Here is a 22,622-nt window from a genome sequence, read left to right on the forward strand (position 1 = left end):
GGGATGTGCCTCCCACACCCAAAGCCGGTGCCCTTTGCGTTAAGCGGACACTTGGCAGGGACAGATGGCACTGTTCAACATTGCGGCAGAGAGGGCGCAGGCTGAATCTCAGGCCTGGGAAAGGGGGCGTCGTGATCGAAATGTTTGCTCCTGAGGAGAGGGCCAGTCCACATGCAGACCCGGTGGAAGATGGGCAGGTAGACAACAAAGGCGTTGTAGAAATTTTGAGGGCAGGAGTATTATTTTTAACACTCAGGGGAGCTCAGGGAAATACCTTCTCCAGAGAAGGTAAGAGGAACTATTTGATTGCTTTCTCTCCCTGTCTGGTGCCACCCATGGGTCTCTATCGTGAAATTGCAGAACTCCCAGAGTCAAGGGAGTTACCGTGTTAGCTGCCTTTTACTACTCTACCTGCTGCCTCATTCGAGCCCCACCCCTTTAAGGTAAGGGCTATTACCCCAGTTTTATGAGGAGGAAATTTCAGCTCAGAGAGATTTGCTCAAGGGCATGTGAGCGGTAACTATGCCAGCTGAGAGGCGAACTGGAGTCTGGCAGATGGCAAACCACGCAAGTACGTTGCAGGCTCAGAACTGCCCCCTCACCCCATCATCAGTCACTTGTGTGTGACTCTCAGTGGGCTGAGACTTGCCACAGGTAGGAGCAGACCATGAGGCTTCCCTCCAGAAAAAGCAAGTGCCAGACACCCCACCTGAATTTTTGCTGATAGTCAAGGCAGGCCGGTATTTTGAAATTCAGAGTAAAGTGTGTGCAGAAAAGGCAATCCCCTCTGACAGCTGTCTAGATTTTTTGTCTATATAACTGCAAATTGCAAAATGATCTCTTAGCTTTCAAATGGTGTCTTAAGCTTCTGTTTGCAAAAACAAGTTTTAAAAAATGATGAAACATCAATTCTGCATTTATCTTATTTCTGCTTTCTTTTGTCTTACTTTTTTATTTTTTAGCTTTCTGAGTTATGTGTTTAATTCATTTATTTTAATATTTTATTGATATAGTTATTTAGTTCTATTATTTGTCTTATAATAACTGCTTTAGATGGGTCATACAGATTCTGGTATGTTGGATTTTCCTTATTATTAAGAAATTCTGCATTAAATTTTGTGTTTCCCTTTTGACCTAAGGGATAGAGGAGTATTTTAAATGACCCTATGGGGATATAGTCAGCAACATCTAGACTCTGGAAGCAAATTTACCCAGTTTCTACAACAACATTGCAAAAAGAAAAAGAGAGATAGAGGGAGCAACCAATAGATTAAAAAAAGACTTCACCAACTGCAAAGTGTGGACCTTATTTGAATTCTGATCAAAGAACAATCTACTAAAAATAAATGTTTACAAGACAGTCCGGGAAAATGTGACAGAATATTTAATGGTATTAATAAACTATTTATTGATTTTAGGTGTGATAATGAGATTATATACACACACATATTTTTTTCCTTTTTTTCCAAGCCCTTACTTTTCAGAAACAGGGACAAAATATTTACTAGTGAAAGAACATTATGCCTGGGGTTGTTTCAAAATAATTTGGATTGGGCCAATACATATCTGAAATAGTATCAGCTATGGATTAGTGGTAATCTTTGAAGATTGATGACGCATATGTGGCCATTCAATACTAGTCTCTCTCCTTTTATAATGCTTGAAAAATTCCATAATGAAAAAATTTTTAGATTACAAATGCACATACCATGTGCTCTTCACCCAGTATTTCACCTTACAGGAAATTATGTTGTAGATATACTTGCTCATGTGTAAAATGATATACATACAAGAGTAGTCACTGGAGAATTGTTTGTAACAGCAAATTATCAGACCATTAATAAGAGCCTAGCTAAATATAGTATGGTACATTTTAGAATTATTTGCATTGCAGCTCTTAAAAAGAACCAAGTAATTATATTTACTGATTTGGCATGATTTCCAAGATGTATCAACTGAGAGAAATAAAAGTAGAGAACACCTTGTAGGTAGTAACCAAACATTTGTGTTCATGAACAAAGGAAGGAAGGGAGGAAGACAATACATACTTACAAGCTGTTGCCTCTGGGGAGATCTGGGTGGCTGGGGGTTGAGGTGGAAAGGTTAATTTTTACTGCACACCCTTTTGTTTCTTGTGAAAAAATTTGAGCTATGTCAATGTATTACCCCTTCAAAAACTAAAAAACATTTAAAAAATAAAAGGAACATGTGCTCCTTTAAGAAAAACAGGCAACAAATTTGCTAAATTGAGACAACATAAAGTCAAAGGAGGTTTGGGACAATTAGAGGAAGGGGGAAATGCAATTTTTGCGTACGAGCACATGCTCATAAAAGCACGTGCTTTTATGAGCAATTCAAAGGACAAACTATTAAAAAATAAGTTTTCGTGAGACAATCTGGGAAAGCATGTTTTGAAAAGTTTTATCGTGTGCATCATTGTATTCCCACAACCCAGCTATAGTGCATGGCGCATAGTATGTGCTTAATAAATAGATTTATTGAATGAATGGATGGATCACAGAATTGTTTGTGACAAGTCTTTCATTGTAGAAAATCTGACACTATCTAGGCAGTACGACTTGCTCTCTGAAGTGAGGCCTACAGATGGATCCCTGTCCTACCTATGACTAGCTCTATGACCTCAGGTAACCATAAAACCTCCCTATCCTTCCATTTGCTTATCGGTAAAATGGGATAATAACATATACGTTGCAAAATTGCCGTGACCATCTTTTGAGCTGATGCATAAAAACCACTTAGCACTATTAGCACAGTACTTGGCACAAAATAGGCCCTCAGTAAATAGTCACGTTTATTCAAGGGCAAAGGGGAAATGAATCCAGAATAAGAAAGAAATGGACTTAATTCCCATCAGAAAGAAGAATTAGGGTTCAGGTCCTGTTCTAAAGACAAAAAGATTGTCTTCTTGAAAGAAAAACTGTCTGCTATAGCTAAAAGGCAAGTTCATGGAAGAAAAACATTGAAAAGTAATATTTCCTGAAAAAATGATCAAGCAGTGACTGTGACAGGTTATTCAAGTTCATCTTTTGTCTATTCCAACTCCCTGCCATTCCTCCACCCACAACACTGCCCATAACTTCTCCTTTCCTCTCCTGGGGGTCGGCTGGGGGTTCAGGGAGTGGCATAGCTAGGAAGGGAGCAAAGACAAGAGCCTTTTTGGAGTGAAGAGCGGTTCTCAAATTCTAGTCCCAGAGGACCAGCGTCAGTGTCCTCTGAGAGCTTGTGGGATGTGCACATTCTCAGGCCAGTTCCTGTTTTAACAAGCCCTCCAGGTGATTCTGATGACAAACAGTGCTTCGAGGTAAAATACTCCTTAGGGATTCCAGCTCTGAACTCAGTAATTTACCAGAAACCTGTGAGATGTCAGTTTCTGGGGGAGGGAGAGTGGAGTAGAGATAGACTAAACATAGGCTCAGGAACACTAAAGTTCAATTGCTAGTATTACTTTCTCTGTCAGTTACTTCGTCGGAGGGAAGCACAAGGTAGAAACTTTGTACAGGGCGGAAAGTTTCGGCGTGGGGTCTGAGTGATGCAGATGCTGAAATTTAATTCTCCAAGAAGCAGGGAGAGGAAGAGCGGAGTGTAGCAACTGCCGCTCTGCCGGGGCCTCCTTCCCGACAGCGCACACCTCAGGGGGACTAAGATGACCTTGCCATCCCCTGGAAGAAAGGGAACACCTGAAAACATGAGCTGGGGGTCGGACCTTACATTTGTTACCCTAACCGACCATTGCCATGAAGATTTTTAGAGCATTTTGTCCCATTTAAGCAAGAGGGTTTCTCACAAGCTGTTCCTCCCACTCAAACCCTGGGCGGGAAGCTGGTGGGTGATTTGCCCTTGATTCAGAGGTAATCCTTCTTAACTGCCTCACATGGTTGGAAGGTGAGTAAGTGTCTACCATAGCAGCTGGCGGGAAGAGGTCAGGAGGGATCAAACCACGCTCCCCTCCTGTCAGCGGGTTCAGGAGGCGGGGCTCTGCATGCCTGCCCATGACAGCACCAGCCCTCAGGGTGGTGGCTTGGAAAGCTGGCCCCACTTTTTCTAAAAGCACTATTTGCCTGGATCCAGCAGGGAAAGCTCGACGGAAGATGACTGGGCAGGCAGGCAGGGCGCTCACCTGCCCAAGCCGGTGAGCCGGGCGCACATGTGTCAAGAGACCCAAGGGCCTTCCCCTCCCGCAATGAGACGACCTTGATCTGGTTAAAGCTTCATACGATCTTGTGTAGGATCCAGACTTTGTTCCTTTGCCTGTTAGACCTTCTAGAAAAGCTCAGCTCTTCACAAAGGGCAAACTCTTCATTCCCTTCCCCCTTCTGCCTTGATTTGGTTAGGAGGAAAAATGCTTGGCTCTGTCTTGAGATGCAAAGTTTCCAAATCCCATTTCTTCCCGCTCTCGTTTTCACAAACTGATTTAATGGATGCAAATAGTCAGTGTTTAAAGCCTCAAAACATGTCTGACTTTGAGCCAAATCCACAAACAGACTCCACAATTCTGACTTTCCCATGGTTGGTTAAAGCTTATTTGGAGGATTCGATACAAGTTTCCATTGTGGCTCTGATAACTCATTAGGAAACGTTCTGTCTGGTGGCTTGATGACCAGTAAAATGAAACCGTTCACACCCACAATTCACTGGGGCCGTAAATGTTGCTGCACTGTTTCAGATGAAAACTATTTCTAAGGCAGACTCTAAGTTTGTTTCTTGCTTCTCATTTGAGATCTCTTGTCTCTGATTTCATTCCTTTTCTGTAGTAATTCATCCACTTCTCTGTTTGCCTTTTCTTGTAGCTTTGTCTCTTTTTTCCTCTGTCAACTGTTCCAAAATCCATTTAAAAGAAGTATAAAATGTCCAAGGTCTGTACAAACCTGGCAAAATCCTGTTTTGAATGAACTGTGTTTGCTTCCCTAAAATACCTGAAACAGGAGATTCTTCCTGGCATTTCTGAAATGGGAGAGTCTCATGCCTCACTTGCTCCTCAGAATGTTTATTTTAAGCCACATTGAAATCTGTTATTCTTTGTAAATTAACTTTATGAGTCAACACTGCAACTTTATAACCCCAAACTCTCTCTCCACCACCAGCCACCAAAGTCCTTTTGTACTCCTTCCCGTTGATTAGGGTCATTAACAGGAAATCTACATGGTCTGGCTAGGAAGAGTCTGGGCTGGCCAGGCTAGAGGAGGGAGAGGACAGAACCCCAGGCCCAGGAACTCCTATGGAGCAGTGTGCGTGGCCACAGGTAACACGCTTTATCTTTTTGTGTCTTCTTTACCTCACCTGTGAAACAAAGGCTGTACCACCTCTCTTCTTACTTTAATTTCAAACTATCCAGTTCTTTAAGTCATTTTTGTGTCTGACAATTGAAAATTTTCTATCAGGTCTCTTTGGATAATTCTGCCCCATAGAACAGATTTGTGTGTGATGAAAAGCTGTGCTTGAAGTTCTTCTAGAAAGCAAGTTTAGCAATATCTTTCACCTATTTCAGAAGGTGCTTTAAAATTGGACCTGAGAGTCCAGAGACAGAGCTTTCTGGAACAGCCAAGCCTCTTTCTGCATCATTCCACCATAGTTGACTGTTGAAATACCAGGGAAAGATTTTCTAAAATGTCTGACCTTCAGCATTTCCTGGCAGTACTATCTGAAAAAAAAACTCTTCAAAAATTCTGGGCCATCCTAACTGTACAAATATTTTTGGAATCTTCTGCACAGTTAGAGATGCCGAGCAATTACTCTGCAACAGTACCAGACTCGTCATCCACCTCCCTGGAGGGCTGGCCGAGGCTCCGGTGGCAAATTACTGTCAGATATCTGAAACATTCATCCAGCCGAGCTTAAACTCAAGAGGACTTTCTCTTCTCTTTTCTTTTTTTGCCTTCCTTTTAACAGTTTGAAATTATATTTCCGTTTCACACACGGCCTTAATGTGATTTAGCTCCTTGACCTTGTTACCATTTTCTGGACTCAGTTCTCTTTCCCATCCTGTTTTGTCTGTTTCCCTGTATTGCTCTTGGTCCCTTGAGTTTCCAGGTCATGCTAAAAGCAGATGAAGAAAATGCTTGAGAGGTTTTCTTTTTCTAAGAATGTGTTTGGAAGGTCAGGGGAACAGAAACTGCACCCTGAGCAAGGAGGGAGTCTTTGAGAGCCCTCCCCTCGCCTTCTCTTTGTTCCCATGCGTTCCACATGCAGCTGGTGAGGGAAGATGCCTGTCGTCATGTAACTTCTGGAACTCCTTTCTTCACTCTCTTCTGCCTTGTAGATCCCTGTTTATCCTTTAGACCAAATAAAGTATCTCCACTAGGAAGGCTGTGGGGTACCCACCGACAGCCCCATTTTTGACCATTCCACACTATCTTTCCCTGTTTATAACAACAGAGGAAAGAGGGCAAGGATTGAGATTCTGTGTCCAAAGCCCTTTGCCAACTTGATCAATATCTACTGAATTTAATTCAGGTTTCCTGAAAATGCCTAAACCAGTATAAGGCTGCCATACAAAGGCTCTGGGTGGCCCTGCTTAGATCAAGTGAACCAGGCCCATTTCCCAGTTAGGCAGTTGAGTTATGTGGCCTTTGCACTGAGCTCTACCTGGCAAATAATTCAAATTAAAGCAAAGCCAAGGGCCTGACCCCCCCTGCCTGAGCCTTATTCAACCACAGAGAAAGTCACTCATGGGGGGACTTCCTTAAAGTCTGCACCCTACAAACTGAAGCCACCATCTTCATTTCTCAGAACCCAGCCAGTGAATTCATGTCTTTAAATTCTACTTGGGGTAGGTTGATTTTCTATCAAATGCTTTTAAAAAAACTTCTATGTATACAAATGGGAACATACAAAATAAAACAAAAATTCTGTCTCCCACAGAAATTTCATAAAGCTTCTCTCGTTTCTATCAGCATGAGTATTGTTTCTGGTCATTTGTGGAAGCAGGTCTACTTGCCGATCTCAGGCCAACTCTGCTGTCTGCCCTTGGAGGGCGCTTTGGCCAGGCAGCGGGCAGAGATGGCCCAGAGAGGAGATGGCTCATCACTCTTCAACCTTACCTGTTTTAAGGCAGACTCACTTGAACAGAGAAACTGGTGTTTTTCCCTCATTCACAAATACTGTGGATGTATACACATTCCCAAAGGTATTCACAGATCAGACTGATACATCGGCACCTTCCTTGACTGTCCCCATCCACGCCCAGATGGATTTCCAAGTGATGCAATCCTAATTTTGACTTAAACATCCACAGGCTGTCTTAGAACACTTTCCAACCAAGACTGGGAACAGCACTTTGGCACTTGCAGAACCACAGCCTTCCCTTACAAGAAATTCACTTTCACCCAGCAGGGGTTTGCAGCCCGAATTCATTTACTTTGGACAGGTCTCTCTCCCTCATTTGCAAGTGGCACGCAGAGGCAGAGAGAGAGCAGCACTCCTGGCCTGAGCAGAACTAATCAGGCTGATAGGTTCCTCAGGGTGGGTACACTTGACCACCCTGATCCCAGAATGTGGAGTTTAGAGCAACAGTCATTCATCATCACTAATACCGCCATTGTTTTCATCTTGTTTACTGTTTACTTTTTGACTGCTGACAGGGCAGCATTTTTGGTCTAGGAAGGTGAGACCAGAGTGGGTTTAGACTCAGAGCCTTGGAAGATTAGTTTCTTCCTCTCTCCATCTGAAGGTCCTGGAGGAGAGGCAGTTTTAGAGCAGCCCTGCATCCCACGTGGCACAGAGAACAGGCAGAGCCAAGGCAGCTACCAGGCAGGGGCGCCCTCTCTGTGGGCGCAAGAAAGCAGCAGGAGGTGGTGGTGGGAAGGGCTGAGAGGGGGCCTGGGGCCCAGAGGAGGAGAACCATAGGCTTTAGCATATAGAGAGGGAGCCTTGCAGGCCAGCTGGGAGGAACAGTCCCAGTGAGAACAAAAGGAGACCCTCTGCAGGAAAAACGGAAACACGAGGGAAAGACGACCACTACGGTGAGAGCAAGTCAAAGAATGTTTCCCAGGAGTCTACACTTGACCAGTGTGCAACTTACGTGCGCAAACAAGGGCTCTGCGTATAATTCACCTGTTGATTCCTGGAAGTCAGGAATGGTTTCCCAGGAAGAAGCTGAAGTTACCTCCTAAAGTCTCTGATGACACCCAGGCTTGGCTTGCGCCATTCCAAGTGAAGCCCTGGCATCATAAGCCCAGCAAGATAGGCAGATAGGAAGGGTAGTGAAGATTCACCGGCTTCGTACATCAGCCTCTAAGTTCATGGTAAATTTTAAATTTTTGTTCAATAGAGTTGTTAATGTAAAACTTGGTGCCATTTTAAATATATCTGTGCACTTAGTACCAATAAGAGCTACCATTTTGCTCACTGGTATAGACAGGCCCATTTCTGATAAGTAATAAATAATGTGACTTTATTGTTGAAATGCCCATTTAGGCTCTTTGTCCCAGAAAGAGGAGGTGGAGAGGCAATGTAAATCCACCCTGGAGTCATCTCAGGGCCAGCAGTTATTGATTCCCCTGAAGTCCCAGAGCTGCCTGTATAAATCAGACTGGAAAAACATGTGGCTGCAGTTTTCCATGAAGCAGGTAGCAAAGCCACAGTTGGTGCCTGGGAACCTGCCCCAGTGTCTCTGCCAGGAGAGCATGCCGACTCATGCCTGGGCTCCCACACGACGGCCTATGCCAAGTGCATTGGAATGAAGGGACATTGCAGAGGAACAGGAGCTCCAGGCGTCCCAGTCCAGTTCCCACACTGGGATGAGGACCCCGAGATTACGATCTGCACTTGGGCAGAGCTGGAAGCAGAGTCTGTGGTTTGGAATGCAGGACCCAGAGTTCAAGGTCACACCAGGGGCAGGTCACAGGAGAACAGTTTGCTAACCTTGGCCCAAACCAGAATCAGATTCAGAGCAGCAGGGGAGCAGCACAGTTTTATCTCTCAAGTGGGATCAGAGTGAGGCACAGAGGCAGGTTCCCAGCTGGAAGAACACCTGGGAAGTCTTAAACCTGGGGTAACTTTAGTGGCAACTGTTTCAACTTCTAGTAGCCTCCTGTGTGCCTCCTTCCATCGACCTGACAGTAACAGGGCATGTGCCCTAATGATGAAAATAACCTCAAATAGCTGCAGAATGAGGGTCCATAGCCAATCTCCTGGCAGATGGAGAAGAGAGGGTTAAACCGAATGGGAGTCTATGTCAGGGGCCACAGTCTGAATTCGCAGCATGTCTGATAGCACCAGTCTTAGTAGGTACTACTCTGAAAGTTGGTAAGCTACCTGCTAGCAGATTTAGCAGGGTGATGCTTTTTCTGCAGTCTAAAGTTTTGATTGTTCATCTCTGGGCAAGTGTCACATATTACATTGCTAGTCGGTGGTGTCCAAAACCAACATTTTGGTTTGCCTTTCTCAGACGAGAAGGATTCTTGGCAGAAGCTAGCAGAGGGAAGGGTATGGTATGCACATCTTCCTGTATCAGCTTGTGTTTCTGTTGTGCTGGCAACCGGAGGGGTCCACACAGGTGGAAAAAAATGCTGCAAGATTTAAGGTGAGGAGCAGTGAAGTGAGTAATCCTTTCAGATGGAAGTTAAGAGTGCCAGACCAGGGAGGGGGCGGTTATGGCTGCCAGCATTTAGAAATGGCTTAGCTCTTTTAGGAGGCAAGATGCCGCATAGTCAGCTAACTTCAGGTAAGATGTCATGGGACCAGTACGTAGAAGGTTTGTAAGACTTTCAAGTTCCATTTCATCATTTACAAACTGTCCACCATTTTGGCCCTGAGCCTATGGCTTGTTTATTGAATCGCATGAAATTTCAAAGAGGGGAGTAGTAATATGAACCAACATAAAAGAATTACCACTGAGCCTCCGTGGGCACAGGTGTGCACATCGCCACCATCACTTTAGATACTTAGATTCATTCATTCTCATTTCAGTCCGAAAACTGATCCTAAAATTAAGGCAGACTGACACCTACTATATCCTAAACTGCAGACAATTACAGGCTATTAGCATAATTTCCTAGAATTGTCTTTGAGTCAGTTTTAAAATGTAACTTTTCAAAATAAAACAAATTACAGTTTTAGAAAGAGTATAAGCAACTATTAATTGCTGTCATATATAAAGCAAATTTTAAAAGAAAACAAACTATAATGTACAATATTTCTTTCTCATTAATTCTTTTCAGGCACAGCTAATAAACTTTATCTTTTACTCTTGGTTTTGGTTAGAATCCTGTTTTTCCTACTCACCCGGAATTTTCATCTTTGGAATGAAGAATTTGTGAATGATCCTGGCACTTAGGGCTGTTTGACATTAAAATCTCACATGGTGTCCTTCTCCTAATGAGTGGATGGAGTAGGGTGGCCAGGAGGAAACTATTGCTCAGGAACTTGTTATTTGCTAAGTGATTCATGCCACCAAGATGAATAAATCTCAGGCCATCCCTTCTATGGCTTAAAGTCCAGTGTGACCAGAAGGGAGGAGGCCACCTGGGGAAAAATGAGTTCCGGTCAGGGTTAAGACAGGGAAAGTATACCCCACTTCTGTGCATATATCCAAAAGGATTGAAAGCATGGTCTCAAAGAAATATTTGCCCACTCATGTTCACAGAAGCATTATTCACAATAGTCAAAATGTGGATGCAACTCAAGTGTCCATAGATAGAAGAATGAGTAAGCAAAATGGGGTAGATACATACAATGCAATTAAATGGAAGGAAATTCTGACTGATGCTACAACAGGGATGAAACTTGAGGTCATAATGCTAAGTGAAATAAGCCAGACACAAAAGGACAAATTCATAGAGTGGTCAAGTTCATAGTGACAGAAAGCTGAATGGTAGTTTCCAAGGGCTGGGAGGAGGAGGCAAGGGGGAGTTTATTGGGTACAGAGTTCCATTTTCACAAGATGAAGAAGTTTTGGAGATTGATTGCCCAACGATGTGAATATATACTTAACACTACGAACTGTACACTTAAAAATGGTTAAGATAGTGAAAAAAAAAGGTGTGGAAAATGTATGCGTAGAAAGTGTTGGAAGCACAGGAGAAGCGTTTAGCCCAACCTGAGGTCTGTGATGGTTAATCACAGACTGCTACTGGGCCATAGGGTGCCCAGATACTTGGTCACACATTATTGTGGTGTGTCTGTGAGGGTGTTTTTGGATGAAATTAACATTTGAATTGGTAGACTGAGTAACGCAAGTTGCCCTCCGCAATGTGCGTGTGCCTTGTTCAATCCGTTGAAGGCATGAATAGACCAAAAAGCTGATATTACCCTAAGTAGGTGAGAATTCTTCCCACCTGACAGCCTTGAAGTTGGAACACTGGTTTTTTCCTGCCTTCCGACTCAAACTGAAACATCAGCTCTCCCTGGTTCCTGAGCCTGCCAGCCTTTGATGAGAATGGCAGCTGTCCTGGTTATCGGGACTTTGAACTCAGACTGGAGCTAAACCATTGGCTCTCCCAGATCTCCAGCTTGCTGACTCACCTTGCAGATCGTGGGACTTGCCGGCTTCCACAATCTTATAAGCCAGTTCCTTATAATAAATCCCTCTCTCTCTCTCTCTCTTTCTGTGTGTAGTCATGCAATGGAAAATGTGTTAGGTGCTTTCCTGGCTGTGAGACCATCACAGAGTGTGCTGACACAAACCTAGATGGCACAGCCTATGACACACCCAGTCCATATGGTGTGTCCCATCACTCCTAGGCCACAAACCTGTACAGCATGTGACTGTACTGAATACTGTAGGCAACCGTAACACGACAGCAAGTATTTATGTATCTAAACACATCTGAACATGGAAAAGGTACAATAAAAATATAGTATTATAATCTGATGGGACCACCATCATGTATGCAGTCTGTCATCAACTGAAATGTCATTATGCAGCACATGACTGTATATACACGCACACGCACACACACATAGATACATGTACATCTTATCGGTTCTGTTTCTCTGGGGAACTCTGACTAACACAGTGTCCTGGGAAGGCTTCCTGGAAGGGATGCCACCTGATCTGAGCTTTGACAGATGGACAAGAGGCAGCACGAAAGGGACACGGAGGCCCCTGGAATGCTTCCAGGTCTATATCAGGGAAGAGGCTGGAGAGGAGGTGGGGCCAGCCAGGCCATGGAGAACTTTATGCATCATGTTAAGAAGCGTTATCCTATAGGCCAGGGTCTCTACTCCAGTCTGCGGACATTAGTATGTAAGAGGTGCCTCCCACAATATGCACAGAGCAAATATTCTAGGTCAAGGTCAGCTAGGTCTGGAATTCCCAGGCCAAAGAAAGCGAACAGGTCTCTTTGTGACAGGACTTCCCAGATCCTTTAATGAGCCAATATGTACTGCGACTCTTCAGGAGAGGACACAGTATGTTAGCACAGACTCCCTGTCCCTGTCTAATTCTAACACCTGTCAGGATGAGCAGGGCAGCCAGTTTCCACAAAGTGCTGCTGGGAGAGTGGGAGTCACTGAAGGGGTTAAGTGTGAGACTGACACGGCCAGTTTAGTTTTTGGTGGATGAATCTGGCTGACGCATAGAAATCTACCAGGGGCTCAGTGTGGAGGCAGGAGATGCTGTGGTGCTCCACCCAGGTCCTCTTGGGTCCCTCTGCCTGTTTCTGTATGGACAGCCTTGGGCTGTGGGACTTGGCTCCTTCTCCTGGGATGTCCTTTGCAGGAACTGGCTGGTGTGGGGTGTGGAATCCAGCTTCCTTCCTCAAGTCAGGACAGACCTGAGGGGTAACGTCTGCTCACGAGCTCCCCTTGCGAGCTCCCCTTGCGGGATCAGGCTGAGGCTGGGATGTGACCTGAAACCACATCCTTGCTGAACCTCTCCCTTTCTCTGCCCTGTTCCTTTAAAGGGGGCCCTTCCTCAATAAAGCTCAGGCTCTGCTCCTGGGAAACCCAGCCTGCGACAGGAGGTGGCCTCGCTGGTCACGGTAAAAACAGACACATTATTAACAAGGGCAGTGGTAGTTGGAGTGGAGGGAGGATATCAGTTTCAAGACTTTTTTAAGATATACACTCAGTAGAAATTAGATAACTGGGTATTTAGGATGAGCCTCAGATAATTCCAGGCTTCTCGCTTAGATAAACAAAAGTATTATAACAAGAAAAATAGAAAAAAACAAGTTTGTGGTGAAGGATGAGTTCAGCTTTGACCTACTGAAACAGAAGCACTTTGGGGACAGTCATCCAAATGGAAAAATGTCCCAAAGTTGTACAAACATGAGATTCAGGAGGAAGGTTGGAGTTGGTGGTTATGGACGTGGGTCATTAGCCAAATGGGAGGTAAAAGCCAGTTGAGCAAACAAGCAAATAAATAAACCAGGAGAGTGAGTGAGGTCGTGCTAGAGCATGGGGACGGTGAGAGTGGGTGAAAAGTCAAGCTCCAGGACACTCGAACTCCAGGTTCGAGGGACAGGCTGAGGAGGGGGCGTCCACAGAGACAGGGGCGTCTCAAGGAAGGATAGGAGAGAGAATAGGAGCCAGGATGGGGAAGCCAAGGACCAACACGTTCTAGGAGTAAAGGCCAAAAGCTGCTACAAGTCATTGCATGTGGCAACAGTGTGTCTGTGGGTGACTTCTGAAATGCATTCAGTGAGTGGTGGGATCAGAGCCCAATTTCAGTAGGCTGAAGGTCAAAGGCAGTTGAGGGTGTGGAGACGGTCGTATAAGATGTCTGATGGGAAAAAATGATGCAACATAGCTCAGTTCTACCTGTAAGGAAACGAGGCCCAGACAGGTGGAATAATGTCCCAAAGCCAGAGCTAATGGCCTAGGCAGACAGGATTCAAATCAGGGGGACATTTGACTGCAAACCCACTGGTGTTTCCTGGTTCCTTCCTTCCTGCCAGGAGCTTCCTGAGTGAGTCTTTGGACTGTCGTCAGTTTCTGAGCACTCAGGCCCATCCTTATAGTTTCTTCTTCTCAACCAGCACAAGAAATAAACTGCCAAATGAGAAAGGCAAAGCTTCTCCCCAGCCCTCCTCGCTCTTGCTTCATCCTCCTGACAAAAACAGACCTAAAATTTTCCAAGATCAAGAAGAGCGTAAAGCCTGATTGTTTTTCTAGGGAGAATAAGGAAACTTTCCACTGTTTTGTAAAGAAAAGAGGAACAGCACCTGTTCCTGGAGCAATTCTAGCAGTTTGCAACTGAGCTAAGTGCTTCTTACTATACAGCTTTATAAGATACTGGAAAAAACCAAACTGTTTTTCTCCTGTGAGATGCTCACAACACACCCCAGACGTGTGGTGTTTTTCCCCCCACACAGAGCAATTCTGCACACGATTCTCCAGGAGATGCCAGCTGAGTGTCTCTAAATCAATCCAATCCTGACACTGTCTACCCGGAGGCAGTACCAGATCCCATAGGCTAAGGCCTCAGCCCCACAAGACCGCTACCCCTTCAGATGCCAATCGCAAGCAGTAGGTTGTTACGTATATTTCTGACCAACATGCTATTAATTGGGGGCTCCCATGACTCCCTTTTTGGGTTCAGTTAATTTGCTAGAGTGGCTCACAGGACTCAGGAAAACATACTGCTTACATTTACCCATCTATTACAAAGATATTACGAGGGATACAGATGAACAGCCAGATGGGAGAGATGTACAGGGCAGGGCATGTGGGAAGGGGCGTGGAACTTCTGTGCCCTCTCTAGGAACACCCTCCAGAAACCTCCAGGTGATCAGCTATCTGGAAGCCCATCAGAACCCTGTCCTTTTCGGATCTCATAGAGGTTTCACTATGTTGGTGTGATGGATTACATCATTGGCCATTGGTGATCAACCCCTGTCCCACCATCACCAGCTTGCCACTGGCTTGGAAGGATGGCCAGGTCCACATGGAGTGCCTGGGACATAGTCCTCATAAATTTGATACAGCGCTAGTGATCCGGGGCTTTGTGGTGGCATTCTGCTCTGTTTGAGGTTACCAGCCACGGTTCAAAGGCCAGCGATCCAAAAGCCTGGTTACTGGGGCGTGGGTGTTGGGTAGAGTATTCATAACACCCCTACAGAAAGCTTGATGACTGAGGCTCTCCCTGTCAACAAGACAGATGTATCCCAGCCTCATTACATTGATATCATAACTGTCAAATCAAGACATTTCTATGATGTGAAAGGCATCACAAAGCACAGTCCTAGGGACTCAATAGCCTAGGATTCAATTTTCCAGGTTTGTTTCTTTGATTTAATAGAAAAGGTATTTCTATTTCCTCACCATGTTATTTTTCCATTTAGACCAGAGTTCAGTAGTAAGCTTTGTGCCCCTCTGGCGGTCGGTAGTTGTTCGCATTAGTCACACAGCCCAGAGGAGGTGCCCCAGGAAGGTTACGGTGAGGGCTGGAGGGCAGCCCTTCCCCGCACACACCTGCGGGTCCCCCAACATGATGCCAGAGGTGATCTGGGCTGCGTTGAGGATCAGAAAGGAGAAGTCATAGTAAGAGACAGCTGTTTGGCTTAAAGATGTGTTGATTTGCTCATGTTTGTAACTTGTTTGCTTTTTTGCTTGGGGTTTTCAAGTTGCTAGTGTTGTTGGTGAAAATGGCAAGGAGTCCTACTCCCTGTGAACTCTAACTAGTTCCTGGCTTTCCCAATTTGGCAACATAGTATGCAGATGAATGTCATGTGCAGGGGATGGGGGCTGCAGGGGCCGTGGGATGGATCACTGGTGCTCTCAGATAAGGCAAAACTACCAAGGAAGCAAAATTGTGACGGGAACAACTGGTCACATGCAAGACAAATATTTTCTTTTTGATTTATAGTTTCCTCTTGGTTTGATTTACTTTTTCATTACAGGATTATAGCTCTAGACGAGACATGATCTTCAAACCAAACTACATGCCACTTGGAAATATCAGGATGATGAAAATCAATTTTCTGCCAATTTTTTTGTTCTGACAGATGTGACTTATCTTTGACAACGAAATGCTCCAGATGAAAGAAATAAAAATTAAATACTGTCTGCAATTTAACACTGCCACCAAATTTCATCTGTAGGTTGATCTTTGTGTCTTCTGTATTTTATTGATTGATTAATTGAGAAAATGACTGTCTGATCAGTTATACCATGAGTTGCATTGGCCAAGATATCAAAATCATTCCAGAACCACTATTTTTTATTCTGATGTTTTTCACTCTATAGACACCACATCTCTTAGATAACTAGGAAACCAGAGTAAAGGCTTCAGTCAATAATGTCAGAACACTGATTTTCTCTCGCACTCTTTGCCTTTTCCTGCAGATCAGATGACATGGGAAACCATCAGAGTTCCCTTCCAGCTGAGAACAGGTTGAGGGTGTTTGCATGGGCCCAGTCCGCACAGTATCAAGTGCCAGGTCCCTGGGGCAGCACTTCCTTCCCCTCTCTGGTCTTTGCCCTCAGAGCAATGAGGATTCTTCTGGATTCTACCACAGAATGGAGGCTGGTAATACCCAGATGTTAGGAAAGCCAACAGAGCACTAATGTCTCTAACAAAGGCAAGGTGCAGCTTTTAGAATGATTGGAAATTGCAGTTCCACTTTCAGTTACTTGGAAGCCACTTGAAGATGTCAAATGCCTATTGCATAAACTCTAGCAATACCCCGCATTAGTATAATTATCTGCGTTTTAGAGGAGCAGAGATTGAGGTACAAAGAGAGGAAGTACTATACTTGCCTGAAACCTCAGTGAAACGTCTGACACTATCAGGGACATATTTATACTCCTAACATTATTTTTAGCTATTCAATGGACAACACTTGCTTTTCTTTTTTTAGGCCCCAGTTGTTGAGGGATCCACCACATTCCTGTAGTAGGAAGAATGTTTGTCTTTATGTCTTGCCCTTCTGGTTAAAAGGTATTTCCTTCCTTTTTGGCAGCGTAGTGGCCACACCATTTCATCACTGGGGGCTGCCTTTCTGCAGTGGATGTGAGGTTTTACCACTTACATTTGCCAAAGTACTCCGGGCTCTTGGAAAAATAGGTTCTCTACTCCCATAAAGAAGAGGGAAGAAAAGAATTTTCCAGCTTTCTGAAAGGGAATGTGCTTTCTGTCTTAGCCACTTACCATTGCCTGGCCCCACCCAGAAAAAGCCAGTATTCATTTCTGATGTATAAAACTAATTGCATCTAAGTTACCTTAAACTAGCTCCATAATTCAAGTCAAAAGTAACCAAAAGCGGAATGAAAACCACATGTGAAGGAATGGAAACAGCGTGTCTATTAAAATACCTTTGCCGTGTGCTTCATCTCTCCTTCCAGACATCCTGCCTAGGGTCGCCCCTTGCTCTGCACCAGGGTCCCCTCTTCTCCCTGCCCTGAGCCAGCAGTCCTGAAAGGCGGCCTTTGATGTGGGACCCCCACCTCTGCGTCTACCTTCTGCCAGATTACAGGAAGAGGCTGGAAGCCCCTGAGCTGCTGCAGAGACCCTGAAACAATGCAGAAGGGGGCCAGGAGATTTTCCACTTATTCTGTGGCACAGCCGAAGAGAGGCGCATGAGAACACCCGCGCACAAACACCCGGCACTCCCACACTTAGGCACAAATAGGTGCAGAGTTGCTAAACATTAACACAGTGGCTTCGAAGCTTCTCAGAGATGTCTCCTCATGTGGCCCTATCACTCTTTGGTGAATGATGCAGGGTTTTGGTGTTTTTTTTCCCCCCTTTTTAAATAAAGACTCATATTTATAGAACTCATCAAGTATGAAGGCATTTCATTGGCTCTAGCCTAAAGGATCAAACTAAGCCATCTGCCTGAGGGGACGTAGGAGTGAGCTGCCCTTGGCGCTGTGAGGAGCCAGGCACAAGGGAAGAGGACACCTGCAAGTGTGGGTTACAGCCGGGGACTGTAACCTCTCTGGTGGCAACCCACACCGGGAAGTGCGTTTCCTCATCTCCACCACTTCAAACGCCCCACGTATAGAGCTGGAAAAATACACTGTCATGAAAGAATTCTGGAAAGAACATGAAAACCATCCTGTTCCTTTTTATTCTATTATTTTTCTATTCTAGTTCATTTTATTCTATTGTTACAAATATGCTGGTCTCAGTATGCAAACTCATTTCGTAACCCACTGTACACTAGGAAACTGACCCCCAGTTGGAAAAGCTTTTGTTTCGGTGAAATGCAGACAAGGGAGAGTTTCTCGTGGCCTCGGGCAGCGGACAGCAGAGGAGAGACGCGTCCCGATTTTGAACATCACAAAGAAAAGCGAGCTGCGGGGGCGGGGTGCCCACAGCTTTCAAACGTCAACAGTCTGTTGGAGAAACACGTCCCTGACTTTCAGAAGGAGGCCCACTGTAGAGAATCACATCATCCATCTGCCTTACAAGAAACTGTCCCCAGCATGTCCTGTCTTTCCCGTGAAAGGGATAGAAATGTTCGCGTCACAGGCAAGCTTTTGGAGCTTGAGGGTCTATGCTATTTGGAGTTTTTTTCCTCTTTTCTTTTTTTATAAATACTCGTTTATAAAACTGGTCAAGTAGGAAGACATTTCATTGGCTCTAAAATTCAAATGAGGCCATGTGCAGAGAAGAGGATGTCCGAGAGGGGTGAGAAGGGCGTGGAGAAGCACGTGAGCCACGCTGGCATTGTGGGGATCCAGGAGAAAGGAAAAAGAACACCTACAAATACGGTCCCCTCTAACCGCTGTGTTCACAGCTAAGGCCGCTCTGCCAGGGCCTGGGTGCCCGCGTGTGAGGCTTTGGGGCCAGAGATGGGATACTCCAGCAGGGGCCCTGAGGACCCGCCGGGTTACACCTGTGGACCCGACATACTGGTGAAAAGTGCTCTCAGAAGTGCCTCAGTTTGGACCGTATATTCTACGGTCACCCTAAGTACGGATAACTGAGGAAAGTATGTCTACAGCACGCAATCTACTTTATTCCTACTGCTGTGCCACAAAAACGCACAGTCCATGTGTGTATACACCTCTGATTTCCAACACCGTGATGCTCAGATTAAGAAAAGGATCAAAATAATGCAACTGGGAGCTGGTTCGGTGGCTCACGCCTGTAATCCGGTAACTCGGAAGGCTGAAGGGGGAGGATTGTTTGAGGCCGGGAGTTTGAGACCAGCCTGTGCAACATAGTGAAACCCTGTCTCTATAAAAAAAAATAAAATTAGCCAGGTGCACTGGCGCATGTATAGTTTCAGCTACTGGGAGGCTGAGGCGGGAGGATTGTTTGAGCCCAGGAAATCCAGGCTGCAGTGAGCTATGGTAACACCACTGCACTCTAGCCTGGGTGACAGAGCAAGACAACATCTTGGAAAAAAACAAAATGCAACTGGCTACCAGGTTAAGTACTCCTATTGCTAAAACTCATGGTCATAACATGTTCTTCCAGGAGCCTGTTTAGGGCATCCCTCCAGCCATCCCATCTGGAGGAACAAAGGCCCTTTTAGATGCTATCAGCCCTGGAGGCTCCTGCACCATCCCAAGGCGGATGCAGGTGTATGTGAAGGTGTAGCAGCAGCCTGTGCGCTCAAAGGTGAGGTCTGGACACTACAAAGCTGACACAGATCTGGGAGCCAGGGACTGGTCGAGCTACAAGCACCACATCTTCCTCAAACTGCAGCTCATCTCCAGCTCGGGGGCTCCCTGAAGCTCCTCCTCTTTTGTACCTAAATGAGGCTTCTGCCTTGTTCGCTTGCCTCTGACCTGGTGGGTCAGAGCTCTGTCCCAAGAGCGCTTGTTTGACAGGCCATGGAACTACCTTTGCGCTCTGGGAGGTTTGGGTCCTCCTAGGCTGCCAGCCTGCGTTTGAGGCCCTCCCACCTTCGCCTCCTATGGTCAGGGCCACCTGTGGCTGACGCATGACCACACACATCCAGTCCCTCGGCTCCTTGTGCCTCTGCTTATTCTGCACCTTGCTGGGCTGGTGCTTGGTACCTCTGTCTGTTGTGGCCTAGGGTCACCTTCCCCTCCCTGGTCCCCTGTGTCGCTGGGCCCTGTATGCCTCACTGAAGTACCCTGAGCAAGGTTACTCTAGCCTGTCCTGGTGCCTCTCACGTGTGAATGGGCTCTTCCTCGCCTGCTCCTCTTCCCATGCAGGTCTGCCCTGGACGGCCGCTCTGCTCTCTGCACAGGCCGCTTGCACGATGGGAGGCATGTCACAGCCTGTGCCCATGCAGAGCTTTCATTTCTGTTTTGCAACCTACTTTTATCGAATGTCTGCGGTTTCTTAAAAGTCAATAATATATTTGGGGATGGGGTGAGACTGATTATTTTAAAACATACTTCGATAAGATAAAACAATTTTTTAAAGTTAACTGTGAATCTTTGGCAGCCTAGATACGATGGCAGATGAGCAAGGCAGAAGGGAATGTTTAAAGTTTTCCATCCTCCCTTCATTCCAGCAAAGGGGAAAAAGGATGTACTAAACACCAAAGACTTTACAGTACAGTGTGATGGTCAAGAAGTCAGCTGGGACTCAAATTTCAGTTCCGCTTCTTAGTAATTGGTAGCAGAATGACGGCCCCCCAACCACCAAAATACGTACTTTCCAATCCCTGGAACCTGTCACCTTACATGGCAAAAGAGACTTTGCAGATGTGATTAAGTTAAGAACCATAAGATGGAGAGATTAACTTGCATCATCTGGGAAGCTCCCAATGTAGTCACCAGCATCCTTATATGTGAAAGGTAGAGCAGGGGAGTCAGAGTCAGAGAGAGATTAGAAGATGCCGTGCTACTGTCTTCGAGGGTGGAGGAAGGGGCCATGAGCCAAGGAATGCAGGTAGCCTCTAGCAGCTGGAAAAGGCGAGGAAACAGACTCTCCCCTAGAACCTCCAGAGCCTATGCAGGTTCTGTCATCAGAACCTGACGACATCTTGATTTTAGCACAATAAGATCCATTTTGGACTATGGACCTCCAGAAATGTAAGATAACAAATTCGAGTTGCTTTAAGACAATGTTTGTGGAAATTTGTTACAGCATCAATAGGGAACTAATACAGCAGCTGTATCTCCTTAGTTAAGATGCTTTTCTGGATTTAAGTTTGTTTCCTGATCTGTAATCTAGAAATTATAACAGTACCTGCACCATATAGTTGTTGTGAAGCCAGGACAACCTGATGGAAGTCAAGCACACAGTAAGGTATGTTTCCTGCCATAGTCTGTGCTCAATTAATGATAGCTATTGTTGTTATTGCTTCCTTGAATCCTTATGAGTGGCTTAAGAGGTCATTATTATTATTTCTGTGAACTAAAATAAAATCTTAAGCCCTCCAGCCAACTGAATGGACCCCCTCTTGACCAAAGGTACCCCAAAAATACCTTAAAGCTGACTTGCCGGCCATGAGAAAGAAGGTGAGACATGCCTCTTCACACCCCCTTCCCTTCTTGGAGATATCCTTTGTAACTCATTAACATGCCTAAGGCTATATGAGACAAAGCTTGCAGGTCATCAATTTATTTAACAGATCACTTGAGTCTCGGTATATGTCCGGTGGCTTGTCTATGATTAGCAGACTTCCTTATCTTAACCTAAAATGCTCCAAACCATTAGACAAAGCTTCGTATCTTTAATTAATTACAAATTAAAGAATCTTTAAACCCACCTATAACCTGTAATCCCCCAGTTCAAGATGTCCCGCCTTTTCAGGCCAAACCAATACACACCTTCCCTGTATAGATTTATGACTTTATGTGTAATTCCTGTCTCCTTTGAATGTGTAAAACCAAAGTGTAACCCAACCTCAGGGAGACCACTTGCTCAAGGCTGCTTAGGTTTGGCGCTCTGGGCCATGGTCACACAAATTCAGCTCAGAATAAACCTCTTTAAATTATTTTACAGAGTTTGGGTTCTTTTTCGTTGGCATTGCCACTTTAAAGATGTGGCTCTGAAAGTTAAAATCTTGCCTGGGCCCATGGTAAGTGGCAGAACTAGTAGCCACACCCAGGCAGCCTGACTTCTCAGCTCCCACTTCCCTTCCTTGACAACATGCAAGCGTAGTGGAAGTTTGAAAATGAGGTTTGAGTTGTTGGACACAATAGACTTGGGTCCTAACAAGAGCACTTTGTGAGGGGTGATAGCAAAAGATGTTCCAAAGTATCTCTTGCTATCACCCTTTGCATGCTTTGGCATGCCGAGTTCTTTGAACCGAAGCACATTGGAATGTCTCGGAAACTAAGTCTCTCTCTGACCTTTTCTGCACTTGTTCCTCTTGCTCTCCTGTCTCCCCCAAGGCTGGCCATAAGAACTGGAATTCCTCTTCCCCAAGGCAGCTCATAGAAACTAGAACCCCCAAAGTCAGCCATAAAACCTAGAAATATTATCCTAACCTCCCCCCTGCCTTTCTGTGCAAGAGCTGGCTGTAAAGAAATTCTCCGACCCACTTTGTCTGAATGTGGATCATAAGACCTCATTCCAGAGGGTCCTGCCCTGTACCAGGGAGGAAGGAATGCCACGCAGAGGCCACGAAGAATCCAAGACCTTGCTGGGTTTCCCCGCTTAGTCTACTGCTAGCATTAGATCATTCCCTTTTGTCCAGTCACATTTCTACATGGCTGTCCATTCTGCATTGAATCTAAGCATCAAAATGGACAGTTTTCCCTTGAGTCCTTGGCTTTCATTTCTGAAGGCTCCCATGTCACATAAAGCTTTGGTGAAATAGATCTTTTGTGTTTTTCTC

At 45.2% G+C, this 22,622-nt stretch overlaps 1 protein-coding gene across 1 annotated transcript in view; it reads right to left on the bottom strand.

The window, feature by feature from the left end:
- The window catches only part of FHL2 (four and a half LIM domains 2), a 68,399-nt gene that overhangs the window by 37,121 nt on the left and 8,656 nt on the right, over positions 1-22,622 (bottom strand). The window lies entirely within an intron of this gene.

The sequence above is a fragment of the Propithecus coquereli genome, unplaced genomic scaffold (assembly GCF_000956105.1).
Source record: "Propithecus coquereli isolate 6110/MARCELLA unplaced genomic scaffold, Pcoq_1.0 Scaffold88, whole genome shotgun sequence".
NCBI lineage: Eukaryota > Metazoa > Chordata > Mammalia > Primates > Indriidae > Propithecus > Propithecus coquereli.